The 26990-nt window shown below is 41.1% G+C and overlaps 1 long non-coding RNA gene across 2 annotated transcripts in view; it reads right to left on the reverse strand.

The window, feature by feature from the left end:
* Positions 1-571: 571 nt before the first annotated feature.
* LOC143145994 (uncharacterized) overlaps positions 572-26990 on the reverse strand; it is a 137959-nt gene continuing 111540 nt past the window's right edge. For both annotated transcript variants that reach the window (XR_012991821.1, XR_012991820.1), the window contains exon 3: positions 572-3426. This is a non-coding gene — a long non-coding RNA (uncharacterized LOC143145994). The remainder of the gene's footprint in view (positions 3427-26990) is intronic.

Consider the following 26990-nt stretch of genomic DNA (forward strand, 5'->3'; position numbering starts at 1 on the left):
GTCGCCCCTGGCATACTCCTCGAGACAATTACTCCAACCGACTCTGTGCAATCTCCCTCGTTAATCCCTTCCACTGGTTTCACCTCCCCAGTCGAACGAACCTCTCTCGATTCTTCTCCACTCGGCACTCCAGGTGTTTTCGACCGGGTTTCCGTTCCTTTTTCGCGGATACCTCGACTTCCGGTTCGTTCGGACGACTCACTCCGTTCCCGAGTCGTTGGTCCGGTATCGTTGCCACGACACGATCGTTCCCATTTCTTATCCCTCGTCGTCGATCTCACCGTCACCAGGAGGACAACGTCCTGGTACGTTGACGCTGCTCGTTCGATCCTTGTTTCCCCTCCATCCTCCTCTACCCCCCTCTCCTGTGCAACAACCCCCTTTTTCGACCACCTCTACCCACAGAAGGTAGTTGTATCGTTGCCTCGAACGTTCCTTCCTCCTGTATCACCTCTTGTTTTTCTTATCTTCCCCCTCCTCGTTTCTCAAGTCCCCCTCCCTGCCAACGAACGCCTCCCTCTTTTCGAAGTTTGATTCTCAGTCTATCAATTAAGTCTTGGTGGATCGAAAATCGAAGTCACGGAAGCTTTAGATCCTCCGGGCCGGTTTCCCGATTCCAAGATCCTCTCGTTTTTTATTTTCCCCCTCCTCGTTTCTCAAATCCCCCTCCCTGACTACGAACGCCTCCCTCTTTTCGAAGTTTGATTCTCAGTCTATCAATTAAGTCTTGGTGGATCGAAAATCGAAGTCACGGAAGCTTTAGATCCTCCTGGCTGGTTTCCCGATTCCAAGATCCTCTCGTGCAATTATTTTTTGTTTTTTTAAAGGGGCGTAGGGGGCAGAAGATTGAGCCAGGTCACACGAATACTCTTCGTGTCGATTTTTCCGTCACGAAGCACTCCAGGAGAGATTTACTCTTGGTTTTCGTACAGAGATTCTTCTTTTTTTAATTCAAGGGGGCCTTGTCCCATAAGAGACACGTTCGTTCAATGGGCAGCTGTACAGAGAGGAGAGGATTTGTCACGTGGATGATTTTAAACGTCCACTTGAAAGTTTCGTGATTTGTTTAGGGGTCCTGGGGTTGGATTCAATAACAAGATTTGTTTCAGGATAAAAGCTCTTACAAAGATTCTTTCTTTTTTAATTCAAGGGGGCCTTGTCCCATAGGAGGCAAGTTCGTTCGATGGGTAGCTGTACAGAGAGGAGAAGATTTGTCACGTGGATGATTTTAAACGTCCACTTGAAGGTTTCGTGATTTTTTTAGGGGTCCTGGGGTTGGATTCAATGACAAGATTTGTTTCAGGATAAAAGTTCTTACAGAGATTCTTTCTTTTTTAATTCAAGGGGGCCTTGTCCCATAGGAGGCAAGTTCGTTCAATGGGCAGCTGTACAGAGAGGAGAGGATTTGTCACGTGGATGATTTTAAACGTCCACTTGAATGTTTCGTGATTCTTTTTAGGAGTCCTGGAGTGGATTCAATGACAAGATTTGTTTCAGAATAAAAGCTCCCTTGTTGAGCTACAGTCGTCGCTAACTTCCCGCATTATTCATCATGTTCTTCCCACTTCTTCGGTTAAGAGTTGCTTTCAGATAAAAAGAATTATTCGTTGAACTTCGTGGGGCACTGATTTCGACAAACCTACTCTCTGTATGTTCCGTGAGTTCTAATTTTGATTTTCTGGACCTTAAAGAGGAAAATTTCGCGAACTTGGTAAGTCCAGAAGGAAGCTTCTTTATCCTTATTTTCGAGGTTTGTGAGAAATCTTCGGGGAATCCTCTTCGCGATTCTCGAACGCTTCAGAATCGACTCCGTTTGATCTCTCCGCGTTGAATTTATTTACAAGTGTACAACCCACCGGGGATGGTTAAAATTCCGAGGAACCCTCGTGGACGAACCGTAGAATTCTTGAATTAATTTTTAATCGCGCGATAAACTTCAGAAAGGAGGGGGGGGGGCAGTCTCCCCTCGAATTTTCTCGTCGTTCGAGTCGACAAACTTCCGCCAGTCCTCCGCTCCCTGAAACACTCAACTTCCCTTTCCCTGTATTTGAATCATTGAGCGTAGAAAACTTTCAATTTCGTCGCTCTCGGTTTAGTCTTCGAACTTGGAACACTACCTCGCCGCAACGCAAACCTTGAGATTATTGAGCAAATTTTCGAGACCCCTCTACGCCTCCTTTCCCCCTCTTTCGTATATTCTTTGGTAAATAGACTAGTGGACAGATTCGGATGTTTCGTAGAGCCTCCGATAACCCGATGTTCGAAAGTCTCGCAATTCCTCTCTCTATACTCTCCGAGCGGCGAAATCCTCGATGAAATTCTGTTCCCGGGTGTTCGAAATTCCCTCGAGCGTCGAACGATGCACTCAGCCGAGAATTTTATTCCCTTTGCAGTCGTGCGTCGTCTCCACGATTTCTAAACACTTCGTGCCGCGAATCACCACGTCTCTGGCCTTCCACCGACCGAATTCTAACCTCGTCGCTCAAATACACTTCGGTACTCGGAACTCGTTAACCCACGTCGAGGATAGGCTAATCATCGACACTGTTCAAAAATTCCTCCTCTCCGTTCTCTACCGACGAATCACTTGGACTAGTTCTCAGTCTCTTTGGATCACGGTAGTTTTTCGAAAGTATCTTCTCTCTTCTGAGAGGTCCACTTTGTTTCCTTCGGACCGGTTACAGTCACTTTGGGCCACCTTGGACCACGCTAATCATCAACACTGTCTAAAAATTCCTCCTCTCTGTTCTCTACCGATGAAATTCTCCTCGCCTCTCCAGCTTCTGTAGATGAGTCTCAAACCACTCGTTCGAACCAATTTCAACAGTCACTCTATACCAATCACTTGGACTAGATCTCTATCCACAGTAGCCTTCCCAAAGTGTCTTCACCTTTCCGAGAGGTCCACTTTCTTTCCTTCGAACCGGTTACACTCACTTTGGGCCAACTTGGTTCGCTTTGGAACGAGTTTGAAGCTCCCTGGACCAGCTTCGGGTCTCTCGAAGCTAAAGCTTGATTTTTCGAATTGTCGAACGAATCCTTCGGGGGACTAGAGCTGTTACTCTTCAAGCAAAGTGGCGACACTGGTAACGAACGCGCGTACGCGCACGATCGATCGAATCGAGAGTAGAAATCCTTCCAGCGTTTACACGCGTGCTTGTAACGTTCCCTATGGCTCGGACGAGTCCACGGAGTCCTCTGATCGCGTGATCAGAGCCAGAGTCGCGACTGATTCGTGTCGGTCCGCTCGGTTGTGTATCCTCGGTTCGTGTTACGCTCGACTAAATGATCTTCCGAGATTTGGCGCGGTGCGTGTACCTCAGCAGTCTGAAGCGCGTCTCCTCCTCGATGCGCTTCGCTCGCATTATTCTGCAAGCGGGGCCTTCGACGCGTGCTCGAGCGTGGCGGCGGGACGCGAGGCGTGATCTGCAACACGAGAAACGGAAACATGAGACTGTTCGATAATCGATGCCGATGTCACGTAATAATTCAGTATTTGATACAAAAAAGAATGTTGATCTCCAACGGGAGACGAACTCTTTATTATTTTCCCTTGTATTACACTTTAATTACACATTACCGTACCGTCGGTCGTAGATTCGTCCGGATCGAATCACAGGTCAAGACTGAACTGTCTCCTATGGATCGAGTTTTTATATCTGTTCATTCCCTTGTTCTGAGTGTCCTGCGTCATGCAAGGAGTGTCGTTCGTGCGTTATTATGGGAACGGAAAGAGTCTCATGAGTTGTTATGGGAACGTATAGTATGCAAAAGGAATTTCGGTTATCGGTGGTCTGTCGTATGGAGTGTCATGCGCTGTTATGGCAGTAAAAAGAGTCTCATGTCTGGTCGTAGATGGTCACATTTTACTGTCTGGTCATAGATGGTCATATTTTACTGTCAGATCGTACATGATCAAATTCTATTATGTGTTCATATTTTATTGTCTGGTCATAGATGGTCATATTTCACTGTCTGATTGTACATGGTTAGATTCTATTATGTGACCACTTTATTGTCTGCTTATAGATGATCACATTCTACTGTCTGGTCGTAGACGATTATATTTTACTGTCTACTCGTAAACGATCATATTCTGCTGTCTGGTCGTAGACGATTATATTATACAATCTGGTCAAATACCAAAAAATTTTATTGTCCAATCGTAGACAGTCGTACATTATTATATGACTATAAATCGCCATATTTTATTGTTTGGTCATAGATGGTCACATTTTACTGTCTGATCATATACGGTCAAATTCTATTACGCGGTCATATTTCATTGTCTGATCGTACATGGTCAAATTTTACTATTTGGTCATTATATTGTCTGCCTACAGACGATAACATTCTATTGTCTAGCTATAAACGATCACATTCTACTGTCTGGTCATAGATGGTCACATTTTACTGTCTGATCATATACGGTAAAATTCTATTACGTGGTCATATTTTACTGTCTGGTCATATATGGTCACCTTCTACTGTCTGGTCATAGGTGGTCACATTTTACTGTCTGATCACATACGGTCAAGTTCTATTACGTGGTCATATTTTACTGTCTGGTCATAGATGGTCACCTTTTACTGTCTGGTCATAGGTGGTCACATTTTACTGTCTGGTAATAGATGGTCACATTTTACTGTCTGATCGTACACGATAAAATTCTACAATGTGGTCACTCTATTGTCTGATTACAAATGATCACATTCTATTGTCTTCTCATACACAGATATATTTAATCGTCTAATCATAGACAATCTCATTTTATTGTACGATACTACATCGCAATATTTTATCGTCTCATTATAAGCAGAGATTTTTTACTCTCCGACCATAGACAGGAACATTTTACCGCCGAGTTTCGGACAGTTGTATTTCACTGTCCGATTATAGACAGCGTCATTTTACTACCTACTCGTACTATACTTTTGCGTTGTTACGGGTACGTGTGCGAAAAGGAATGTTATCAATGGTTTGGTAGGGTTACACCGACGACGCTGGTCGTAGCCCTCCATCGTGTGGAAATTTAATTTTATGTACGGAGAATTGAATTATTTTCTTGCCTCGACTTGGCAAATTAACCACCTTTCCGCTCGACGATTTCGGATCGTTACGATCGTTCTCGACCGTGTGTGTCTTGCACTGATTATTTTTACGGGGAGATTGGCACGCTGCATTTAATTATGTTCGTTGTGATTTTTTTGTTTCTTTTTTTTTGCACGTTCGATCGGATGGAAAACTGCTACTGGAGCGATTTAATTCAATGACCGTTGCATTCTTTTAATTGCGTAATAATAAAATATAGGAGGAACAGGTTCCCGAATAACGTGTTGCGCGCGCGACGCAGACTTGCGTCGTTTTCGGTTCGATTGTTCGCACGAACGTGAAATAGAAAATCGTTGCTGTTGTGGGTAACATTCCCCGTGCGTTGACATGTATCGTATTCTTTTCATCGTGAGCTTATTCGCGACGGAATAGACTGGTGACTGTTTGAAAAAATAAAACACGACGCTCGAGTTGAGCAACGAGTGTCCCTGTGAGTGAAAACATTGTGTGTAAATTTTGAAAAATTTCTACGGTGAACTGTGCAAGGGTTGTTTTTTTATTTCCGTGTTATCCGAAAGAGACTGAACGGTATAAATAACGGGATCTGGAAAATTGAATTCAACATTGTCGATCGATCGAAATTTTGTTTATAGAAATTGCAGTGTCGTTTCCGAGTCTGATCAGACAGTGTCCTGATTTACTTGTTTGACCAAGCATACTTCTAATCTTCTTATCGGATCAAAAATCGCGCTACAATACTTCTCTGAATAAGCATTCTATGTCACTCGACTGACTGGATGCAATCCTATTTTGGTTCTCTGATCATACACTGTTACATTTTACCGGCCGATCGCACATATATTTTACTACCTGGTCGTATACGATTCTATTGTACTGTCCAATCGCATACAGTCGTATTCCACTGTGTGCCTCAACACCGACTCGTCGTCTGACCATAGACGGTTTCAGTTTTCTGTCTGGTCACATACAGGTGCATTTTACTGCCTGGTCATAGGCAGTAACGTTTTACTGTCTGACTACAGACGAAAACATTCTACTGTCCAACTATAAACGATCATATTCTACTGTCTAGTCGTGAACGATCATATTCTACTGTCTGGCCGTAGACGACCATATTCTACTGTCTGATCAAGTACAAAAAGATTTTGTTGTCCAATCGTAGACGGTCGTACGTTATTAGATGGTTATGCATTGTTACATTTTATTGTCTGGTGAAAAATGATCACATTTTACTGTCTGATTATATACGGTCAAATTCTATTACGCGGTCATATTTTACTGTCTGGTCCTAGATGGTCACATTTTACTCTCTGGTCATAGATGGTCATATTTTATTGTCTGGTCATAGATGGTCATATTTTACTGTCTGATCGTACATGGTCAAATTCTATTCTGTGGTCATATTTTATTGTCTGGTGATAGATGGTCATATTTTACTGTCTGATCATACATGGTCAAATTCTATTATGTGACCACTTTATTGTCTGGTCATAGATGATCACACTCTACTGTCTGGTCGTAGACGATTATATTCTACTATCTGGTCAAATACAAAAAAATTTTATTGTCCGATCGTAGACAGTCATACGTTATTATATGGTCATGGATCGCCAAATTTTATTGTCTGGTCATAGATGGTCACATTTTACTATCTGATCATATACGATTAAATTCTATTACGTGGTCATATTTTACTGTCTGGTCATATATGGTCACCTTTTACTGTCTGGTCATATATGGTCACCTTTCACTGTCTGGTCATAGGTGGTCATATTTTACTGTCTGGTCATAGACGGTCATATTTTACTGTCTGATCGTACACGATAAAATTCTACAATGTGGTCACTCTATTGTCTGATCACAAACGATCACATTCTACTGTCTTCTCATACACAGATATATTTAATCGTCTAATCATAGACGGTCACATTTTATTATACGATAATACATCGCAATATTTTATCGTCTCATTATAAGCAGACATTTTTTACTCTCCGACCATAGACAGGAACATTTTACCGTCTAGTTTCGGACAGTCGTATTTCACTGTCCGATCATAGACAGGGTCATTTTACTACCTAGTCGTAGACAGTCTTATCCCACCAAGTGGGAACGGACAGTCGTATTTCACTGTCCGATCATAGACAGTCGTAAATTGCTGTCTGGTCACTCGCATTCATATTTTGGTGTTTGTCACGTACGAGCACCTCCTCGCCTCCCGCTCGTGAAATATTCCCTCCGGGTAATTTTCGTTGCATCGAAATCCACGGGAAATGCACGCGCGGTTCCGACTCGCTTGTGCGAACGAACGAAATGTTTGAGGACTAGCGCACCGTGCAGCCCGCGGTTGAAAGATGATTTCGTTCACACTGGAAGCGGAAAGAGAACGCGGCGAGGGAACGAGAGGGACGCCACGGTGGCGACGGGGATCGTTGAAATGCGAATTCACGCGAGACTGCGTTCGACGAATTAAGGCACACCATTTTCGTTCACCGATGTACCGCCCGGGGGTTTTGTCCCATCTTCGCCGGGATTTCGCACTTTTCCATCTTTTTTTTCCCCACGCCGGGATTTTTCCCTCCTTTTGTACATATATATATATATATATATATACGTATATGCATATTCTTCTGGCCAACCACGGAACAGCTCGTTAACGCGTTTTACTGTCTGGTCATAGATGGTCACATTTTACTGTCTGGTCATAGATGGTCACATTTTACTGTCTGGTCATATATGGTCACATTTTATTGTCTGATCATATACGGTAAAATTCAATTACGTGGTTATATTTTACTGTCTGATCGTACATGGTCAAATTCTATTCTGTGGTCATATTTTATTGTCTGGTCATAGATGATCCCATTTTACTGTCTGATCATATACGGTCAAATTCTATTACGTGATCATATTTTACTGTCTGGTCCTAATTGGTCACATTTTACTGTCTGGTCATAGATGGTCACATTTTACTGTCAGGTCATAGAAGGTCACATTTTACTGTCTGGTTATATATACGATCACATTTTACTGTCTGATCATATACGGTAAAATTCTATTACGTGGTCATATTTTACTGTCTGGTCATATATGGTCACCTTCTACTGTCTGGTCATAGGTGGTCACATTTTACTGTCTGGTTATAGGTGGTCATATTTTACTGTCTGATCGTACATGGTCAAATTCTATTCTGTGGTCATATTCTATTGTTTGATCATAGATGGTCCCATTTTACTGTCAGGTCATAGATGGTCACATTTTACTGTCTGGTCATATATGGTCATATTTTACTGTCTGATCATATACGATTAAATTCTATTACGTGGTCATATTTTACTGTCTGGTCATAGATGGTCACATTTTACTGTCGGGTCATAGATGGTCACATTTTACTGTCTGGTCATAGATGGTCAAACCGTGACGGTTTGAAAAGAATCTCATTTTCCAACCGTTCGATTTTCGTCGAGTAAAATTAGATTCGATCAAAATCGAAGATCTCAATTTTCCTTGTGCCTCTTCACGGCTACATTTATCAACACTTTTGCGCGGATAACCCTCGTAAGTAATTCTTTCGAGCGAATCGATACTTTTTGTAGATATTTCGAGCATTTGGAAAATATGTAATTCTATCAAGATACAAAATTGAAAAAGTGTTTGAAATAAAATTAAAAATATATAACTGTCCTCGGGAATATTGTTATTTCTGTGCAACGGGCCAGGTAATTCCATCGGTTGGAAATATTTCGCGTGTTCCTGCAAGAACGATGTACGTTGTCGCGAAATAAATCGTCCGGAGTACAAAGTGAAACGACCAGTTGAATTTCCCTGGTACTCTACACTCGGTTTTCGTAATTACTGTCAAAAGTACGTGATAGAGAAGGTAGGAAAAATTGAATCGGTGCTGAACGGAACCTGGAAGCGAAGTGACTTCAAACGAAACCTAAACGATGCATTCGTAACCGGAAACCATCAAACACACTCTCCTCAACCGTGTTGGGCTCCGTCTATGACAAAGGTCCTCCGAATAATTACCACCAATACGTCCCTGGACACGGAGTGTCTATGTGGCTCTGTAGATTCGAAACGGAGGGAACCGGATGAAAAATTCGATGGTTGGAATTCTCGTCGAGCTGTCTCGAACAACAACGCGGGCCAAGAGATTCGGTTACGGGCGAGGAACGCGGAAACGAACTGTTCGGTTCGGCGAGGACAACCTGGAGAGACAGTAGTCCAATTTTCGAGCGAGTTCACTCGACCACGAGTTAGCAGACGGGGATGAAATGGAGAAAGAGCACCACAAGGAGGCCTCCGTGAAAGAGAATGCCATTTTGGCGAGGCATTTTCATTCAGCGAGAACAATGGAAGCCAAAAGGCGGCCGTTTCTCTGTCGAAATATGTAAACGCGTTCGGTGAGGGTATATCTGTGTGTGATTGTGTGTGTGACTCTGTGTGTGTGTGTGTGCGCGCATTCGCGCGCACAACAAAGGCCTCTCGGCAGAGCTCGTGGCCCCGCGACAGCATTCCGTCTATTAATTAACGTACGTCCGCGTAAGCGTGCGTGGAAGAGCTTTGAACGAATTGTTTCTGTGCATCTCTCTCGCAGCGAGTGCCGCGACGAGCTTATTTGCCCGACGGGAGTTTCTGTTAAATTAAACGCCAACGTAACATCCCGCTCTTTCGACCCTTTTTTTTCTTCGTGGTATTTCGGTGCACCGAGGTTACGCACAATTCCTTCGATTACGACCGAGTTCTGAGGTTTTTGTTTTGTTTTTTTTTTTTCACCATTTTTTCGAACGACTTTTCTCAACTTTCGAACTGACTCTCTGGGAGAAAAGACAGTTGGAGAATCGATGCAATATTTCTCCGGTATCTCGAAGATGTACGAAAAATTGTGGAATACTACTGGGTTCGGAAAGTCGTTTCGTTTTACAAAATGGAGAATATATAATTTGATAAAGTGTTTATACATTCTAACAAAAATCCTGTTTTATTTTCACTGAAAAAAATGCAATGACTTTCCGAACAATGCAATACTAGAAAACGGAGTGGAAAATCTTGCCGAAGTCGCGTCGTATTTCTCTCGCGTCCGATGTTTGACGTTTTTGCTGCATTAAGGGAACATTAAGGGATTTTGAACATTAAAGGATACGCTACGAAAATATTAAGTTGTTCGGAAAGTCATTTCAATTTTCAAAATGGGGAATATATAATTTAATAAAATGTTTATACGCTTAGAAAAAATTGTGTTTCATTTTCACCAAAAAAAAAAAAAATCAAATGACTTTTAGAACAACCCAATAAGTATGAAAAATCCAGGTAGAGAATTCAGTTGTTCGGAAAGTCATTTCGTTTTTTTTTTTTTGGTAAAAATGAATAACTATGGTAAGTATGGAAAATCGAAGTAGAGAATTGAGTTGTCGGGAAAGTCACTTCGTTTTTCAAATGTAGAATATATAATTTAATAAAATGTTTATACACTCTAACAAAAATCGTGTTTCATTTTCACAAAAAAAAAAATGAAATGACTTATCGAACAATACAATTCTAGAAATCGGAGTGGAAAATCTTGCCGAAGTCGCGTCGTATTTCTCTCGCGTCCGATGTCTGACGTTTTTGCCGCGTTCACTTCGAATTCTCTTTAAAGAGACGGTGAAATTATTAGACGATCTTCGCGAACCATTCTTTCGGGAAATTGTGTAGCTCGATGGGTTGAAGAAGATCCCTGGGGGGGGGGGGTGACACGAATAGAAATTGACCGAATGCACAATCCTCTTTGCGTATTCTTTTTTTTTTTGTATTAAACGGCATTAAAAATTAATTTTTTGAGTTTGATGTGAAACTTCTTTAAATATTACATTGTTCGGAAAGTCGTTCCGTTTTTTTTTTAGTGAAAATGAAGTACAATTTTCTTAGAGTGTATAAACGTTTTATTAAACATATTCTCAATTTTGGAAAACGAAATGACTTTGCGAACTAACCAATATATCGGGAATCTTTCTTCCGTTTAAACGGTGCACTGTGTTTTTAGATACACGTCACAATTAAGTGACCGAGGATAAATACATCTTTTCAAAATGGATAATTTTCTGTACAGTGGAATCTTTCTCTACTTGAGTGGTGTGCTATTTTTAACAAAATTTTACGATTAAGTATTGCAGATTGCTGACCAAGAGTAGATTTATCTTTTCTTGAAATAATTTTCTCTATCGAGTGTTTTCTCGATAATCTTAGTATTTTTCATATCCTTAAACTTCGTGTTTCATTTTCACAAAAAAAAAACGAAATGAGTTTTCGAACAAACTAATGTATTGAATTTTTTTAAAAGCTTGTAGAGACGATCGAGAGAATTTTTCATGTTTGAGAACACGCTTCAGAGATACGTCTGTCTTCGACATGCAATAGATCGTGCATTACGTCGGTGAATATTAATGCGCTTGTTTCTTCCGACGACCTGTATCGTGCGACATAAATATAAACGTCGAGGTGGACTGAGGAAGACTGAATCGCGTTCATTCGCTCGCAATCGTCGCTGACGCACAAAGAAAGGATGGGGGACGTGAACAATGGGTTCCATGGATCTTTGAATGTAAATATATCGACGAGTATTGGCGAGCCGTGATTCTGGAGAAATCTCGATAAACCGTAGATTTACTTTACAAATACAAATTCAGATCGAACGCAATAGTTTCATCACAAATACTCACGTATTCGAATTGTATTGAAACAGCATCGAATACTCGAGTATTAATTACTCGAATTTGAATACTCAATAGTATTTGCAATACTTAAGTACCTCGATACTTAAATACTCAATAGTATTTGCAATGCTTAAGTACTTAAACACTTCGATACTCAATAGTATTTGAATATTCCGAGTATTTGAATGCTAAAGTATACTAAGTAATAATTCTGCGGTAATGACGAAATATTCATCCGTTTTTCTTAATTTGTACGCGTTGTAGTTTAATCTGTGATAGTACAACTGTTCTCGTGAATATTGTACTTTGTGTAAAAAAAATGTCTCCTTAAAAATATCCAAATTAACGTTCGTTTGAAAGCAGGAAATATCAACCGTTTGAAAATTCTTTTGTAGTAATATTACGAGCGAGATGAAAACTTGGTGAAAACAGTCCGGGTTCTGCGCATGACGCAGCAATGATTACTGTGAAATGTTGAAAGGAGCCACGAGAAGGGAAGAAATTCTCGTAACTCGCGGAGCTTTCGCGAGATTCGAGACGAATCGCGGATATTAATATTTCAACAAGAGTCGCGTTGCTCTCGCGTTCGATTTTCCAAAGCGACCAAGTAACACGACAGCATTCATGCGTTCCCGAGTACCCAAGTCCTCGGTTTGCCCAAGAAAGAAGATGGGAACCATTCATCCGGAGCCTCGGTTACGCGTCGTGAGCCACCGAGTCACCGTCTCCACATCTGACCGGCGATTTCGACTACGGCAACACGCGCCGAGGGGGATGAAAATGCCCAGAGGGGCTGTCACGTTTTAGAATATAGCGGCGACGACACGCTCATACCGTATGCATGTAGATCGCCCGCGTCTTTTCTATAAAACATACCGCGTTACACGTATACAATCGCGCCCATAAACTCCATTCTACCGATATACTAAAGCGTACAACGCGATTCGAATCAGAGCCGGGACTACTCGTCGAATACTTCCGAATTCCAGTATCGAAACACTTTAGCGAGTCGAATATTCGGTGAGTATAATTTAAATTCTACTCACTGCGATACTACTCGAATAGTTGAGTATTCTACTCCGATACTATTCGAATAGTTGAGTATTCTGCTCGAATACTATTCGAATAGTATTCTACTCCGATATTATTCAAATGATTAAGCATTCCATTTCAATACTATTCGCATAGTTGAGTATTCTACTCCGATACTATTCGAATAGTTGAGTATTCTGCTGGAATATTATTCGAATATATACTACTCCGATATTATTCAAATGATTAAGCATTCCATTTCAATACTATTCGCAAAGTTGAGTATTCTACTCCAATTCTATTCGACTGGTCGAGCATTTAAATTCTATACTGATACTCTTCGAGTACTTGACTATCCAAATGTTATTCCAATACTCGTGTATTGGAGGTAACGTGAGAAATTTATAACCAACCTTTTGGAGTCACAAACATACGGTCCGCTTGAAAAAAGATAGCAAGTAGTAGAAGACCAAGGCTACTCCAATACTATTCGAATAGTATTCTACTCTAATATTATTCGAATAGTTGAGCATTTAAATTCTACTCTGATAGTATTCGAGTACCTGACTATCCAAATGCTATTCCAATACTTATGTACTGGTGGTAAGAAATTTAGAATCACCATTTTGGGGTCACAAAGATACGGTCCGCCCGAAAAAAGACAGCAAGTAGTAGAAACCCAGTGTTACTCCAATACTATAGGACTAGAATACCCAACTCTTCGAATAGTAGAGTATTCTACTCCGATAGTATTCGAATAGTTGAGTATTCTACTCTAATACCATTCGAATAGTTGAGTATTTTACTCTAATACCATTCGAATAGTTGAGTATTCCGTTCCAATACTATTCGACTGGCCGAGCATTTAAATTCTACTCTGATAGTATTCGAGTACCTGGCTATCCAAATGCTATTCCAATACTTATGTACTGGAGGTAAGAAATTTAGAATCACTCTTTTGGAGTCACAAAGATACGATCCGCCCGAGAAAAGACAGCAAGTAGTAGAAACCCAGTACTACTCCAATACTATTGAACGAGAATACTCAACTCTTCGAATAGTTGAGTATTCTACTCCAATACCACTCGAATAGTTGAGTATTCTACACCAACACCATTCGAATAGTTGAGTATTCCACTCTAATACGATTCGAATAGTTGAGTATTCTATTCCAATACTATTCGACTGGCCGAGCATTTAAATTCTACTCTGATACTATTCGAGTGCTTGACTATCCAAACGCTATTCCAATACTTATGTACTGGATGTAAGAAATTTGCAACCACTCTTTCGGAGTCACAGAGGTACCTGTCTGTCCAAAAAAAAGACAGCAAGTAGTAGAAACCAAGTGCTGGCCGGACTGTGAACGCGTGGAACAAATTGGGCGGTCCCGCAACGCGGCGATAACGTCGTTGTTTATTTACGCGGTGTTCTCGGGCGCAAATTGGAATTACCACGCGACGTAGGTCGCGCATTAGCATACTTCGACGACGTACGGCCGAAGACGGGCCGTTTCGGGGGCACTGGTGAACGTTTACTCAAGGTTTTGGCCTTCCAAAAGGGGGACGCGATATCCGCGGGCAAAGGAAAACACGGGAACCGTGACGGGAGGGGGCGCGTACCGTGATCTGGTTTGAAAGGCCGCTGGAACCGCGATGTTGACACACCTCTCGGCCCTTTTCTTCCCTCCCTTTTGACTTCGCATTTCGCAAAACCAGCGAAGGTACTCGCTGCAATAATAAACACCACGCGAGATGACTGAGGCCTATTTGAGAACGAAACCGGACTTTGGAAAGTGGAAAACCTCACGACGAGAGACGATTTGTCCAAACTCGATTCTTATTTATTTTATGTTGGAATGAATGCAACAATGATCCGAAGAGTGCCAGATGTCGATGTCAGTTTTAAGGAATGTCTCCATATTGGCGCGGAAGGGTCGTCAACGGTTTGGCTTTTTTTCTTTTTGGGTTTTTCTAGTCAGTTCCAAGTCGAGAGTCACGAAGACCAGACGACACTGTCGTCGTTCACGTTAAGGCACATTACTGTATACTTGTTTCTTAGGACTTTGTATTCTCATATGTACAAAAACCACTCTTTTGTCGCAAAGGTACTTATCCGTCCAAAAAAAGACAGCAAGTAGTAGAAACCCAGTGCTACTCCAATATCACTCGAATAGTTGAGTATTCTCTTCCAATACTATTCGACTGGCCGAGCATTGAAATTCTACTCTGATACTATTCAAGTACTTGACTATCCAAATGCTATTCCAATACTTATGTACTGGATGTATATATTCTCATATATACTACTGGATACGCGAGATCCCTGCATATTATAATAAACTACATATTATAATCTGAACGTTGCAACATTTTATAATTGATATATTTGATATTTCCCGTGCCAGAAAAAAATTAAAAAATATAATTGAACAAGAGGGCATTTTAGAACAAGATTTCATATATTGTACCAATTTTATTAGAATCTGAGACGACCGCAGAAATAAAAAGTTTAAAAAGTTTTATTTAAAGGGGGGCGATGAACAGTCGTCTGATTTATGTGTGCAAGAAATTTCAAATCAGTTAAGGAATTCGTGTGTACGGTTCGAGTACTCTGAAGGGAGTGTTCTTCCCTTTGATGTATCGGGAGCTTTGAAAATTTTTCATGTATTTGACGTACTTCCAAGGACTCGTGCCATCGGAGAATAAAATTTCGCCTGTATCGCGTTGGAAATTTCCCGCGGAAAGAATTGTACCATGGCCTCGGTATCGGAAACAAGTCTCGCGAACTGAAATTAAATCAACTAAGAGAGTCAGACGGAATTTTAAAACAAACAAGTTTCGTCATCGCGCACGCGCGGAACTCGACCGTAGCTTTTAGTCTATCCTCGACAAACCGAGTTACAGACTCCCGAAAGAAAGACTACGGAAAGTTCACGCGCGGGAAACACCCTTTCTTCCTTGTTTCCTCGAATCTCGTTTCCTGTTTCGATTCTCGTCTCTCTTCCATGAAATCAATCGTCCGCAACGAAGCGTGGGTGTTCGAAATTACACAAACATCACAACCGTTCAACTTTTACGTCCAATATTTTACGTCCAGCCGAAATATCAATTATTTAAAACTGTGGAGTTCTTTTTCTTTTTTTCTAACGCCGGTACGTGTTTCAAGAGCGGTCAGACAGCCGAAAGTAATGTTGGATTCACGACGAGGGTGAATTTCATCTACGAACCGATGTGACTGGAAACCGATACGACTCTAAAATTTCGGAATTGGATTCGAATTTGATACTCCGGAATATTTACACCACGACCTAGACATTCCTTCTCGTTAACTTCATTGATTCTTCAAAGTTTGAAGCTTCTCAGAGGCTCTCGTAGTTACTCGTATATTCACAGATGTTCATCGATGCTACTAAACATTAATGAATACTCATAAATACTCACACGTACTTATATACTGAGAGATAAATCCTCCCAACTCACAGCTCGTAAAGTTCGCGCAATTACCGTACCGATTGCCTGGCTTCGATTCGAGGGTTGTAACGTTCGCGAAATTTGTAATTGAAATGGCTCCGACTGGCAAATATATCTCACGCTTTTTTTTTTTTTTTTTAACGCCGGTACGTGTTTCAAGAGCGGTCAGACAGCCGAAAGTAATGTTGGATTCACGATGAGGGTGAATTTCATCTATAAACGATTGTTTGAATACCTAACTACTCTAACAAACGACTGTTTGAATACCTGACTATTCGAATAGTTGATCATTTGAATACTTGAGTGATGTATATACGGTCGATAGTCGATGAATCTCTCTCGCTCGAAAATTTTCATTCGAACAGAAACCACGAGGCATCCATCAAATTAAGGCCGTATACGCAACGATCTCGCTGCACATTTGGATTACGTTCGTTTTTATTGGGGTCGTTTTACACCCTCGATCCTCGTAGAATTTTCCGTAAGCAGTAAAATGTTTACCGGGCGTTATACGACCGGAATAGATCGGCTCCGTCTCGCCGGTAAATAAAATGGAAATCCAAGATCGAATATGAATCGACCGCGTTCTGAATCGCAAAGTGAACGAGATGTCTCTGCGCGATGTTTAGCAGATTGCACGTGATCGGCCATCGAACGTTCAGGGTGGTCCGTGCTGGAAAAATATTTGCTCGAAACGATGGTACGGGAAGCTGTCGGACGTGTCAATTATTATTGATAGATTTTCCATGGGAGAATCTTTTAATCCCCGATGCTGAACGTTTTCACCCATCGGCGGTGTATTTGCAGATTCCGAACGGAGCGAGTATCTTTCACCGACCGAAATCGAAGGTCGATGTACTCGAAATTGTCACGATTGCATCGAAAATGAACGTTCGTTCGAAATAGAACTTTCCCGCGTGGATTTCACGTTCTCAATTATTTCCAATCGGGGGGTTAAAGTTTGCATTGGACTCGAAGTTTCCCGTCACAGGAAAGCTTCCCTGTCGGCTTGAATTTTCAAAGCTACGCGCGATCAATATTTTAATATCCGAACGCTCGTAAACTTCTCCCCAACGATTACCAGATTACTCTTAGTTCGAGCGTCTCAAAATTTCTTCCCGATCGAAACACAGAGTATTCAAAATCGACGATTGAAGCACGTTAAACGTTCGAGTAACTGTCCCGAATATTCGAACCTCCTGCGTGTACTAAAAAAAAGAAAAAATTTTCTTCTAAGAAGCTCATTTCCTCGATACTCGACTATTAAAATTTATCTTCTTCGGCTAGTAATATCACTTTTTACGTAAATTCGTTCATCGCTACCCTCTCGGCACCCTTTGACGAAATAATCCGATTCTATTCGACTGGTATGAGTCGATTTTTAAAAAAAAAAGAAAAAATTGTTTTTTAGAAGCTTCTTTCCTCGATACTCGACTATTAAAATTTGTCTTCTTCGGCTAGTAATATCACTTTTTACGTAAATTCGTTCATCGCTACCCTCTCGGCACCCTTTGACGAAATAATCCGATTCTACTCGACTGGTATGAGTCGATTTTTAAAAAAAAAGAAAAAATTGTTTTTTAGAAGCTTCTTTCCTCGATACTCGACTATTAAAATTTATCTTCTTCGGCTAGTAATATCACTTTTTACGTAAATTCGTTCATCGCTACCCTCTCGGCACCCTTTGACGAAATAATCCGATTCTACTCGACTGGTATGAGTCGATTTTTAAAAAAAAAGAAAAAATTGTTTTTTAGAAGCTTCTTTCCTCGATACTCGACTATTAAAATTTATCTTCTTCGGCTAGTAATATCACTTTTTACGTAAATTCGTTCATCGCTACCCTCTCGGCACCCTTTGACGAAATAATCCGATTCTACTCGACTGGTATGAGTCGATTTTTAAAAAAAAAGAAAAAATTGTTTTTTAGAAGCTTCTTTCCTCGATACTCGACTATTAAAATTTATCTTCTTCGGCTAGTAATATCACTTTTTACGTAAATTCGTTCATCGCTACCCTCTCGGCACCCTTTGACGAAATAATCCGATTCTACTCGACTGGTATGAGTAATGGTCCCGTCGTTGCTACTTTGAACCCGATGATCAAATAACGATATCACTTTTCGTGCGGTTTCAAGGGCCAGCGGGGAGATAAAGAAACTGCTGATCCGAGAGTAACGATATCGGTGTCCGCAGGACTGGGTTAAGGGTTATTTTACACAGTTCGATCAGGACCGAGATTGTCGTGATCCACTGGGCTTGAAAACGAAAGAACACCGCTAATGACGTGTCAGGGAAGCGGTCGGTGTTTATCGAATCGATACGACCGCGGACTTTGAACTCGTCTCGTTACGTTCGTTCTGTTCAGTGGGGGAAATATATAATACAGAAGGTTTCGTAGAAAAAAAAAACGAAAAGAAAAGAAAAAAACGTACGGTGAGAGTTTCAGCGTTCTTCGAACGCGGATAAACAATACGTAGAAATTTCATACGCAAATGTCAATGATGAATATCAACTTTTCCACAGTACGTGTACAACGTCCTTGCGACTGTCTTATCGATTATGTTTACCGAATGCATCTAACTTGAGCAGCTTTTACCCTGAGAATGTCCTCGCTGTTAATCCGTTCGACTTTTATTTATTTTATAATGTTATTAACGCCATTTTCATTACCGAAGAAGCATACGTCCGTGGGGAGATACAATTGTTGCTCTTTAAAGTTCAACGGAGAATAATTGTAAATTGTAATTTGCAAGATCATGGTAGACTTCGCGGAGCAAGGTGTAGAAAATTTATCTGTTCAATTTAAACCTTGTATTTATATTTTAGATTTTTTTTTTAGTATTTATGGAGACTGATTCTTTTAATTTCGTAACTGCAGGTCCTTCGAGGATGACCTTGGCCAGCAGAAATGAACGCGTGGAAAAATGACGTAGGGCAAGGTCGAGAGAGCCCTCACGATCGACAGCTTTCCGATCCACGCGCGAAATTGCAAAGCGACACTCCAACTGGATCGTTAACAGGAAATTGTTCGCTCGATTTGGCACGACTGGCGAACGAATTGCGCTGGGTGTCGTCGAGTCAACCTTAAGGAATTACACCGTTCCGAGAAATCGAAGAAATCGATTCTTTTTCACCCTTTGATAAGAATTTTTCAAAGAATCGTTCACCTGGTTCCACGAGAAAACTCGAAAAATAAAATAGAACTACTTGTCGATCAAAAATTCGGCGAATCTTGATTCGAATACTATTCAAATACTCGAGTATTCGAGTATATTTAATTACTGAAGCATTAGAGTATTATTCGAATACTTGACTATTCGAATAAACGATTGTTTGAATATCTAACTACTCTAACAAACGACTGTTTGAATACTTGACTATTCGACTAAACGATTGTTTGAATATCTAACTACTCTAACAAACGACTGTTTGAATACTTGACTATTCGAATAGTTGATCGATTGAATACTTGAGTAATTGAATATTTAACTGTTTGAATAACTCACTATTCGAATAGTTGATCGACTGAATACTTGAGTGATTGAATATTTAACTGTTTGAATAACTCACTATTCGAATAGTTGATCAACTGAATACTTGAGTGATTGAATATTTAACTGTTTCAATATTTGACTATTCCAATAGTTGATCGATTGAATACTTGAGTGATCGAATATTTAACTGTTTGGATACCTCACTATTCGAATAGATTATCGATTGAATACTTGAGTGATCGAATATTTAACTGTTTGAATAACTCACTATTCGAATAGTTGATCGATTGAATATTTAACTGTTTGAATACCTGACTATTCGAATAGTTGATCGATTAAATACTTGAGTGATTGAATATTTAACTGTTTGAATAACTCACTATTCGAATAGTTGATCGATTGAATATATAACTGTTTGAATACCTGACTATTCGAATAGTTCAACGACTGAATACTCGAGTGATCGAATATTTATCTATTTGAATACCTGACCATTCGAATATTCAACTATTCTGCGCAACAATCAAGTATCTGAATATTCTTAGAATTTGAATACTGCGATGTAGACTGTAAATCAAGTTTTTTAAGTTCATCAGATACTATAAAATATCCAACCCCTAAATTATCATTAAAACACAAAAATCGCAAAGTTTGGTCTTTCTCTTCATAATGGTGCACGCCCTCGGAACTGTTCACTAATTATACCACGGTTGAAGACAATTCGCGACAAACCAACTCCTATAGAAACGCGTGTTTCACGGTCGTTAATATCGGGTTCGCTTTTTTTATATAATTTTATCGCTAGACTTCAATCATGCTGCGCGAGTTGGCGAATCCATAATTAAGCTAGCATTCGACGACTCGCAGGCACCTTTCCACGTTGAATAATTCATTCTTCGAATGTTTTCTTTTACCGTGTTATTTGACTGCTTCTAACGTTTTGATGCATAATAAATTACGTAAGTAATTAATTTACTCATAAGGTGTGTAAACAACGAAAACTTCAGAATACCTTATGTCTTTGATTACAGTACCATACATTTTTGGGAATAATAAAGCATTTTAATAAATAAAACAACGAAATTTGACGAGACTTCCTATTTACAAAACTATTTTTGTGACTCGTTTATCGAATATTTTTAAACAGGAAAGTGTACTTCCGTGATTAAAGAAATAAAATTCAAATTCGTTAATAGTAAATGATGCGAATAATATTTCGAAAGGTATTTGAATCTGAACAAACAGTGTTACCAAACAGTTGTACATTTTCATCAGTGAAAACTCGAAATACGAGAACAGCTTTGGGTGATTTCATAGGAACAGTCAAATTAAGCAGACTCAAGAAACCCTTAGAGTGCAGAGAGTAAGAAACCTAATAACCAATTAAAACTTGGATCAGAACTTACGTTTTTTTCGTGTCGCCGAGGTTGAAATTTATAGCAGTTTCCTCAACGGGGGGAAGTCGAGTTTCATGTCTGTTTTGCTCGTACACTTTGCTTGGCCAAAACTTTACTTATAAAAACAACTTCCCTATTTCCAGAGAAGGAACGATCGGAACTCCTGACGAACGAAAATCCGCGAAACCCTTGGAACGTCCATAGAAGGGACGAAGAGACGAAATCGACAAAGAAAAGATGAAATCGCAAATTGTGATATTAGCACTCGTGTATTTTCTATTCGAACGAAATATTGAGTCTTCTAGAAATGTTACATTCCAGAATCAAAATTTTAGTTACAAAGAATCAGTCCTGGTATACATTATAACACAAATTTGTCCTTTTTTTATCAAATAAACTTTACGAAAGCTTTACAAACTTCTGTAGAACTTCTTTCTAATTTACACCCATTTTCTCGCGAAAGCTTCAATTATAAGAACCGAAGCTTAAATCGAACTTTAAGAAATTGGAACTTATATTCCCTTCGTGTGATCGGTGCAGTCGTTTGCACCTGTCCCCCTCGATAACGAAAGAAACGTGTCGATATACTTTCCACGTTTTCTGACAAATTTCTCGATCTTCGTATCGAACTGTTACGAAACAATCGAAAACAAACTTATAAACAGTGTTTCGATCAAAAGTCTACTTTTAACAAAAGATCTCTCGATTCCGAAAGCAGATTTTTCGCGCGCGTTACCGGCGCCGAGAAAATCCCAAATGATTTCCCCCCTCGGCGGGAAATACGATCGAGACGTGTACTCTGGAATGAAGCAACAACCCACGAGCGATCTATATAAATCGAAAAACAAAATAATCAAACCGTTGAAATTCGACCGGTTGCCCTCTGTTTCTACTTCCCTAAAATATCCCTCCTTTGTGAACGCGCTCGTCTATATTTTCAATCCACGCGATCCATCGATCGAGAATATCGATCGTCCTTACTCCGTCTCTGGGTATCCTTCCAGCCGTGGCGTCCTCCCACCGGGTCCATTCACAACTCCCACGTAATTCTTCTTGGTCCTCTGGTTCGCCAACGGATCCAGGAAAAGCGCTTGCGGATGTTATTTCACTCGAGTTCCACGCGAATTTCGTAACGGATAGTCCGCGCGGCGCTTGTGAGAACGGAGCGGTACGAGCGCGGTGTCGCGATCGCGAGGATGCCCGGAGTCCCTCGGGACTCCCGGGAGAGCCGTGAGGAATCGTCCTGGACGCGTCGCGAGCGAGGAGCGCACTGAGGATCCGGGCGCAACGTCGCGCCGCGGGCGCATGCGCGTTCCACCGCACGGTATTCGCAGCCCCCCACTCCGCGCGCCGACTACCTTCCCCCACCCACGCTTTCCACCGCTTTCTCGAACTCCCTTTCGCAGTCGTTTCGCTACACCCCTCGCTACGTTGGTTATGTATTGTTTTCGGTTTGTATTTTTACCCCGCACGGTGATACACACACGCTCCGAGCCACGTATTCGATCACTTGTTACACGCGTACGCCGAGCGGCAGGAAACTCGTCGGAAGTAGACAGTGCGTCCACGGAGGCGGGAAGGCTACCGATTGGGTATAGCGTGAGTCACCAATGTCAGTCTTCCAATAGCCTTCGGGCCTGTATGACGACGCACCGTCCAGCTGCAACGAGTTTCGAAAGTTGCGGGACACTTCGCCACGTTTCGCGTGGGATACGGAAGAATTATGCGATCGGTGGAACATTCATCTGAACGATATCTCGGCTCGAAGAATTTTCTATGACTCGATCGCGTTGATTACCTTGTTTTCGAAATTAAGTACAGAGTGAACGATTGAAGTATTCAACAGCTGAACGGAGTACTTGGTTTTTGCGTAGCCTTTGTGGTAACGGTAATGTTGTTTTAAAGATTACAAGTGTCACGACTTTGCGCCTCCTCCCTACTATGTTTAAGCCACGCCCTTTGCGAACATTCTTTAATTAGTCGAACTATACACCTTCCCGGAAAAAAGTCCCATAAACTCCATCGCCCGATTTCCTGGTCGCGTTGTCAGCTATTGGATCGTTCGGAAAATCATTTCGTTTTCCAAAATGGAGAATGTGTCATTTGATAAAACGTTCATACGCTCTAAAAAAATTGTGTTTCATTTTCACTAAAAAAAAAAACGGAACTACTTTCCGAAAAATGTAATATTTAAAGAAGCTTCATATCAAACTCAAAAAATTCATTTTCAATGCTGTTTAATAGAAAAAAAAAAAAAAATACGCAAAGAGGATTTTGCATTCCGTCAATTTCTATTCGTGTCACAACCCCCCAGGGATCTTCTCCAACCCATCCAGCTACACAATTTCCCGAAAGAATGGTCCGCGAAGATCGTCTAATAATTTCACCGTCTCTTAAAGAGAATTCGAAGTGAACGCGGCAAAAACGTCAGACATCGGACGCGAGAGAAATACGACGCGACTTCGACAAGATTTTCCACTCCGATTTCTAGAATTGTATTGTTCGATAAGTCATTTCATTTTTTTTTGTGAAAATGAAACACGATTTTTGTTAGAGTGTATAAACATTTTATTAAATTATATATTCTACATTTGGAAAACGAAATGACTTTCCCGACAACCTAATTCTCTACCTGGATTTTTCATACTTACCATACTTATTCATTTTCACCAAAAAAAAAAAAAACAAAATGACTTTCCGAACAACTGAATTCTCTACCTGGATTTGTCATACTTATTGGGTTGTTCTAAAAGTCATTTCATTTTTTTTTTTGGTCAAAATGAAACACAATTTTTTTTAAGCGTATAAACATTTTATTAAATTATATACTCCCCATTTTGAAAATTGAAATGACTTTCCGAACAACTTAATATTTTCATAGGGTATCCCTTAATGTTCTTTCAATTTACATCGGGTGGATCCACTCTTCCTTCCATGTGATGGATATCCAAGCAATGGCAATGCCATAATTTAAAAAAATTGCCATTTAAGCTGCTTCCTGTACGTGGAATGGCGTAAAATTTTGTCGAGTGGTTCGCGACCCGGAAGCGCGTCCAAGAATAATTGAAAAACAGCCCCCTAGTAAAATACGGCCCGTTTAAAGCTCTCGGGATACGCGCGACGCGAAAAGTACGAATCGCGTGCAAAGTGAACCGACGATATAAACAACGATGCATTATAACGCACGGGGGGCCTTGTCGGGGGGGGGGGGGGGGGGGGACAAAAACCCGTCACGATGGTACGGTTACCACCGAGACCGGAGTTACACCGAATTCGGGTTGTTAATACGATTCAAGGTGGAGGTACTAAATAAACCAATTTACCGGTCCACGGTCGCAACAGAAGGCTCGTTGCGAGAGAAACATCAATTATCGACACTGTCGCCGCTCGAAACAATGAAAACTCAATTATCGAAAACAGATCGGGGACTCGATCTTGCGAACGCTTTATCAACTTTTCCACGGCTCTAAACCAGAGCTCCCGCCCCCCCCCCCCCCCAACCCCTTCTTCGCGCCCAACTCTTCCAGTCGTTCGACTGTTTCTTCAATTTCCACGATTCCGTTTCACCATGGCGCTCCGTTTTCCTATCCGCCACCCGCCCCGCCCCCACGGAACCCTCCATCGTTATTTATCTTCTTACCCTGCATCGATTTTTCTGTCTCTGTTTCCTTCTTGCGCGCGTCCCCTCCCCCTCTAACTTCACCGGTACCCCTTTGTCGCTGTTTATACGTCTTCCTGCATTCGTTCCGCGTTCGTGTGCCCGCCCCCTTCTCCCCCTCCCTAATCTCTTTCCCGCGTTCGCCTCTTTTTCCTCGCGTCTGTTTCTTCGTCGCCTGTCCCCCCACTCCCGGTCCATTCGCGTTGCGAACTCCCACGCGCTCCCTTTCCACCGGTGAGTAGGTGGAACGGGGGTGGGGATTGTACACGGTTATAATATCGGTTTCGGGGTCTTGGAACTGCTTTAAGGAATCATTGATCGGAATAATCGTTACGGGTAAACCCGTAATTGGCGAACCAGTCGATTCTGGTTTCAATATGGATTTACATATCGGTTCTGTATCGAGTTCCGGTATCGGTTCTGTACCGGTGCCAGCAACCAACCAGACCGCCTCAGGCGATGGCTTTTGTAACACGTAATATATATAAACACGATGCATACTGTACGATGCACATACATACTACGCGATGTAACGTATGTAATATGCGATGCACGCAGATCGTAGATCGAAGATCGTGTAAGACCAGTACATTGTACGTGACATCAACCACATTTCGTGTAAGAATGTACATTACACTATATACTGTACACAACAAGACCGGTCTCCACGTCATGTAACACGTTACACGATACTTGTTTACATACGACACACTGTGCAATACATAATACGCGATGTAACGTATGTAATATGGAATACACGCAGATCGTAAATCGAGGATCATGTAAGACCAGTACATTGTGCGTGACATCAACCACATTTCGTGTAAGAGGGTACATTACACTATATGCTGTACACAACACGACCGATCTCCACGCCATGTAACACGTTACACGATATGTGTTTACATACGACACACTGTGGAATGTATCGTATTAATACACATATACTGTGAACGATACAACGTATGTATTAGGTAATTCCATAAGTAATGTTGTCTCTTATCGTACTTTAAATGAACGCTTGAATCGCATCTCGGCGATGTGTTTAGAGAAACTTCTTTCTATGTAGCTTAAAGAGTGCTCTCTCGACAGTCTATCGATGCAGTTCGATCGACGTTTTTCACTTGAAAAAAAAATTTCAAACGAGCCTGTGCGAACTTCATTTGCGGCACTGTATGCTATACCAATTTAAAAAAGGTGGTACAACCACGGATACGGTTAAAAACATTTGCGAAGTGTATGGTGAACGTGCTTCGAATTTGAGAAAGTGTCAAAGATGGTTTTCCAAATTTCGAAGAGGTGATTTTTAGCTTTCCGACGAACCGAGGTACGGTTGACCAACAGCGTTCAATCCTGAGCCATTAAAAGCTTTGATCGTGTTAGAACCACAATTAACTACCAATGAAATTGCTGAGAGATTAGGCAGTAGCAGCAGTACCGTCCGTAGACATTTAATACAATTGGGAAAAGTATCGAAACTGAGAAAATGGGTACAACATGAACAGACGGTTTCTAACCGTATCCAGCGCATGAACATTTCTGCTTCCCTGCGAAATCGACGAAATAATCGTTCGTTTCTCGATCAGATTATTACAGGTGACGAAAAGTGGGTCTTGTACCGCAATCCCAAACGAAAAGGTTTGTAATGGCTATCACCTGGTCGATCATCTTTACAGTGCCCAAAACCAGGTCTTCGTCCCCGGAAAGTTTTGTCGCGCGTGTGATGGGATATTAGAGGAATTATTCATTTTGAGCTTCTCAAGCAAAATCAGACCGTAACGCCTGAGATTTACAGCCAACGACTTGAACGTCTTCGAGCAGCGTTGGTGGAAAAACGGCCATCGTTAGCGAATCGCAAAGGTGTTCTATTCCACCACGATAACGCTAGGCCACACACAGCAAGGATAACGATAGAAAAAATTAAAAATTTCAATTAGAAACTTCTGCCACACCCATTATACTCTCCGGACCTTGCCCCAAGCGATTACCATTTATTCCGGTCGATGCAATATTTTTTAAGTGGAAAAAATTTCAACAATAGCGAGGATGTATAATCAGCACTAAATGAGTATTTTGATTAAAAATCCCGGAAGCTTTTCGAAAATGGAGTAAGAAAGTCGACCGATTGATGGGAAAAGGTAATCGAAACTGATGGTCAATATA

This window comes from Ptiloglossa arizonensis, chromosome 4 (assembly GCF_051014685.1).
Source record: "Ptiloglossa arizonensis isolate GNS036 chromosome 4, iyPtiAriz1_principal, whole genome shotgun sequence".
In the NCBI taxonomy this organism is placed as follows: Eukaryota; Metazoa; Arthropoda; class Insecta; order Hymenoptera; family Colletidae; genus Ptiloglossa; species Ptiloglossa arizonensis.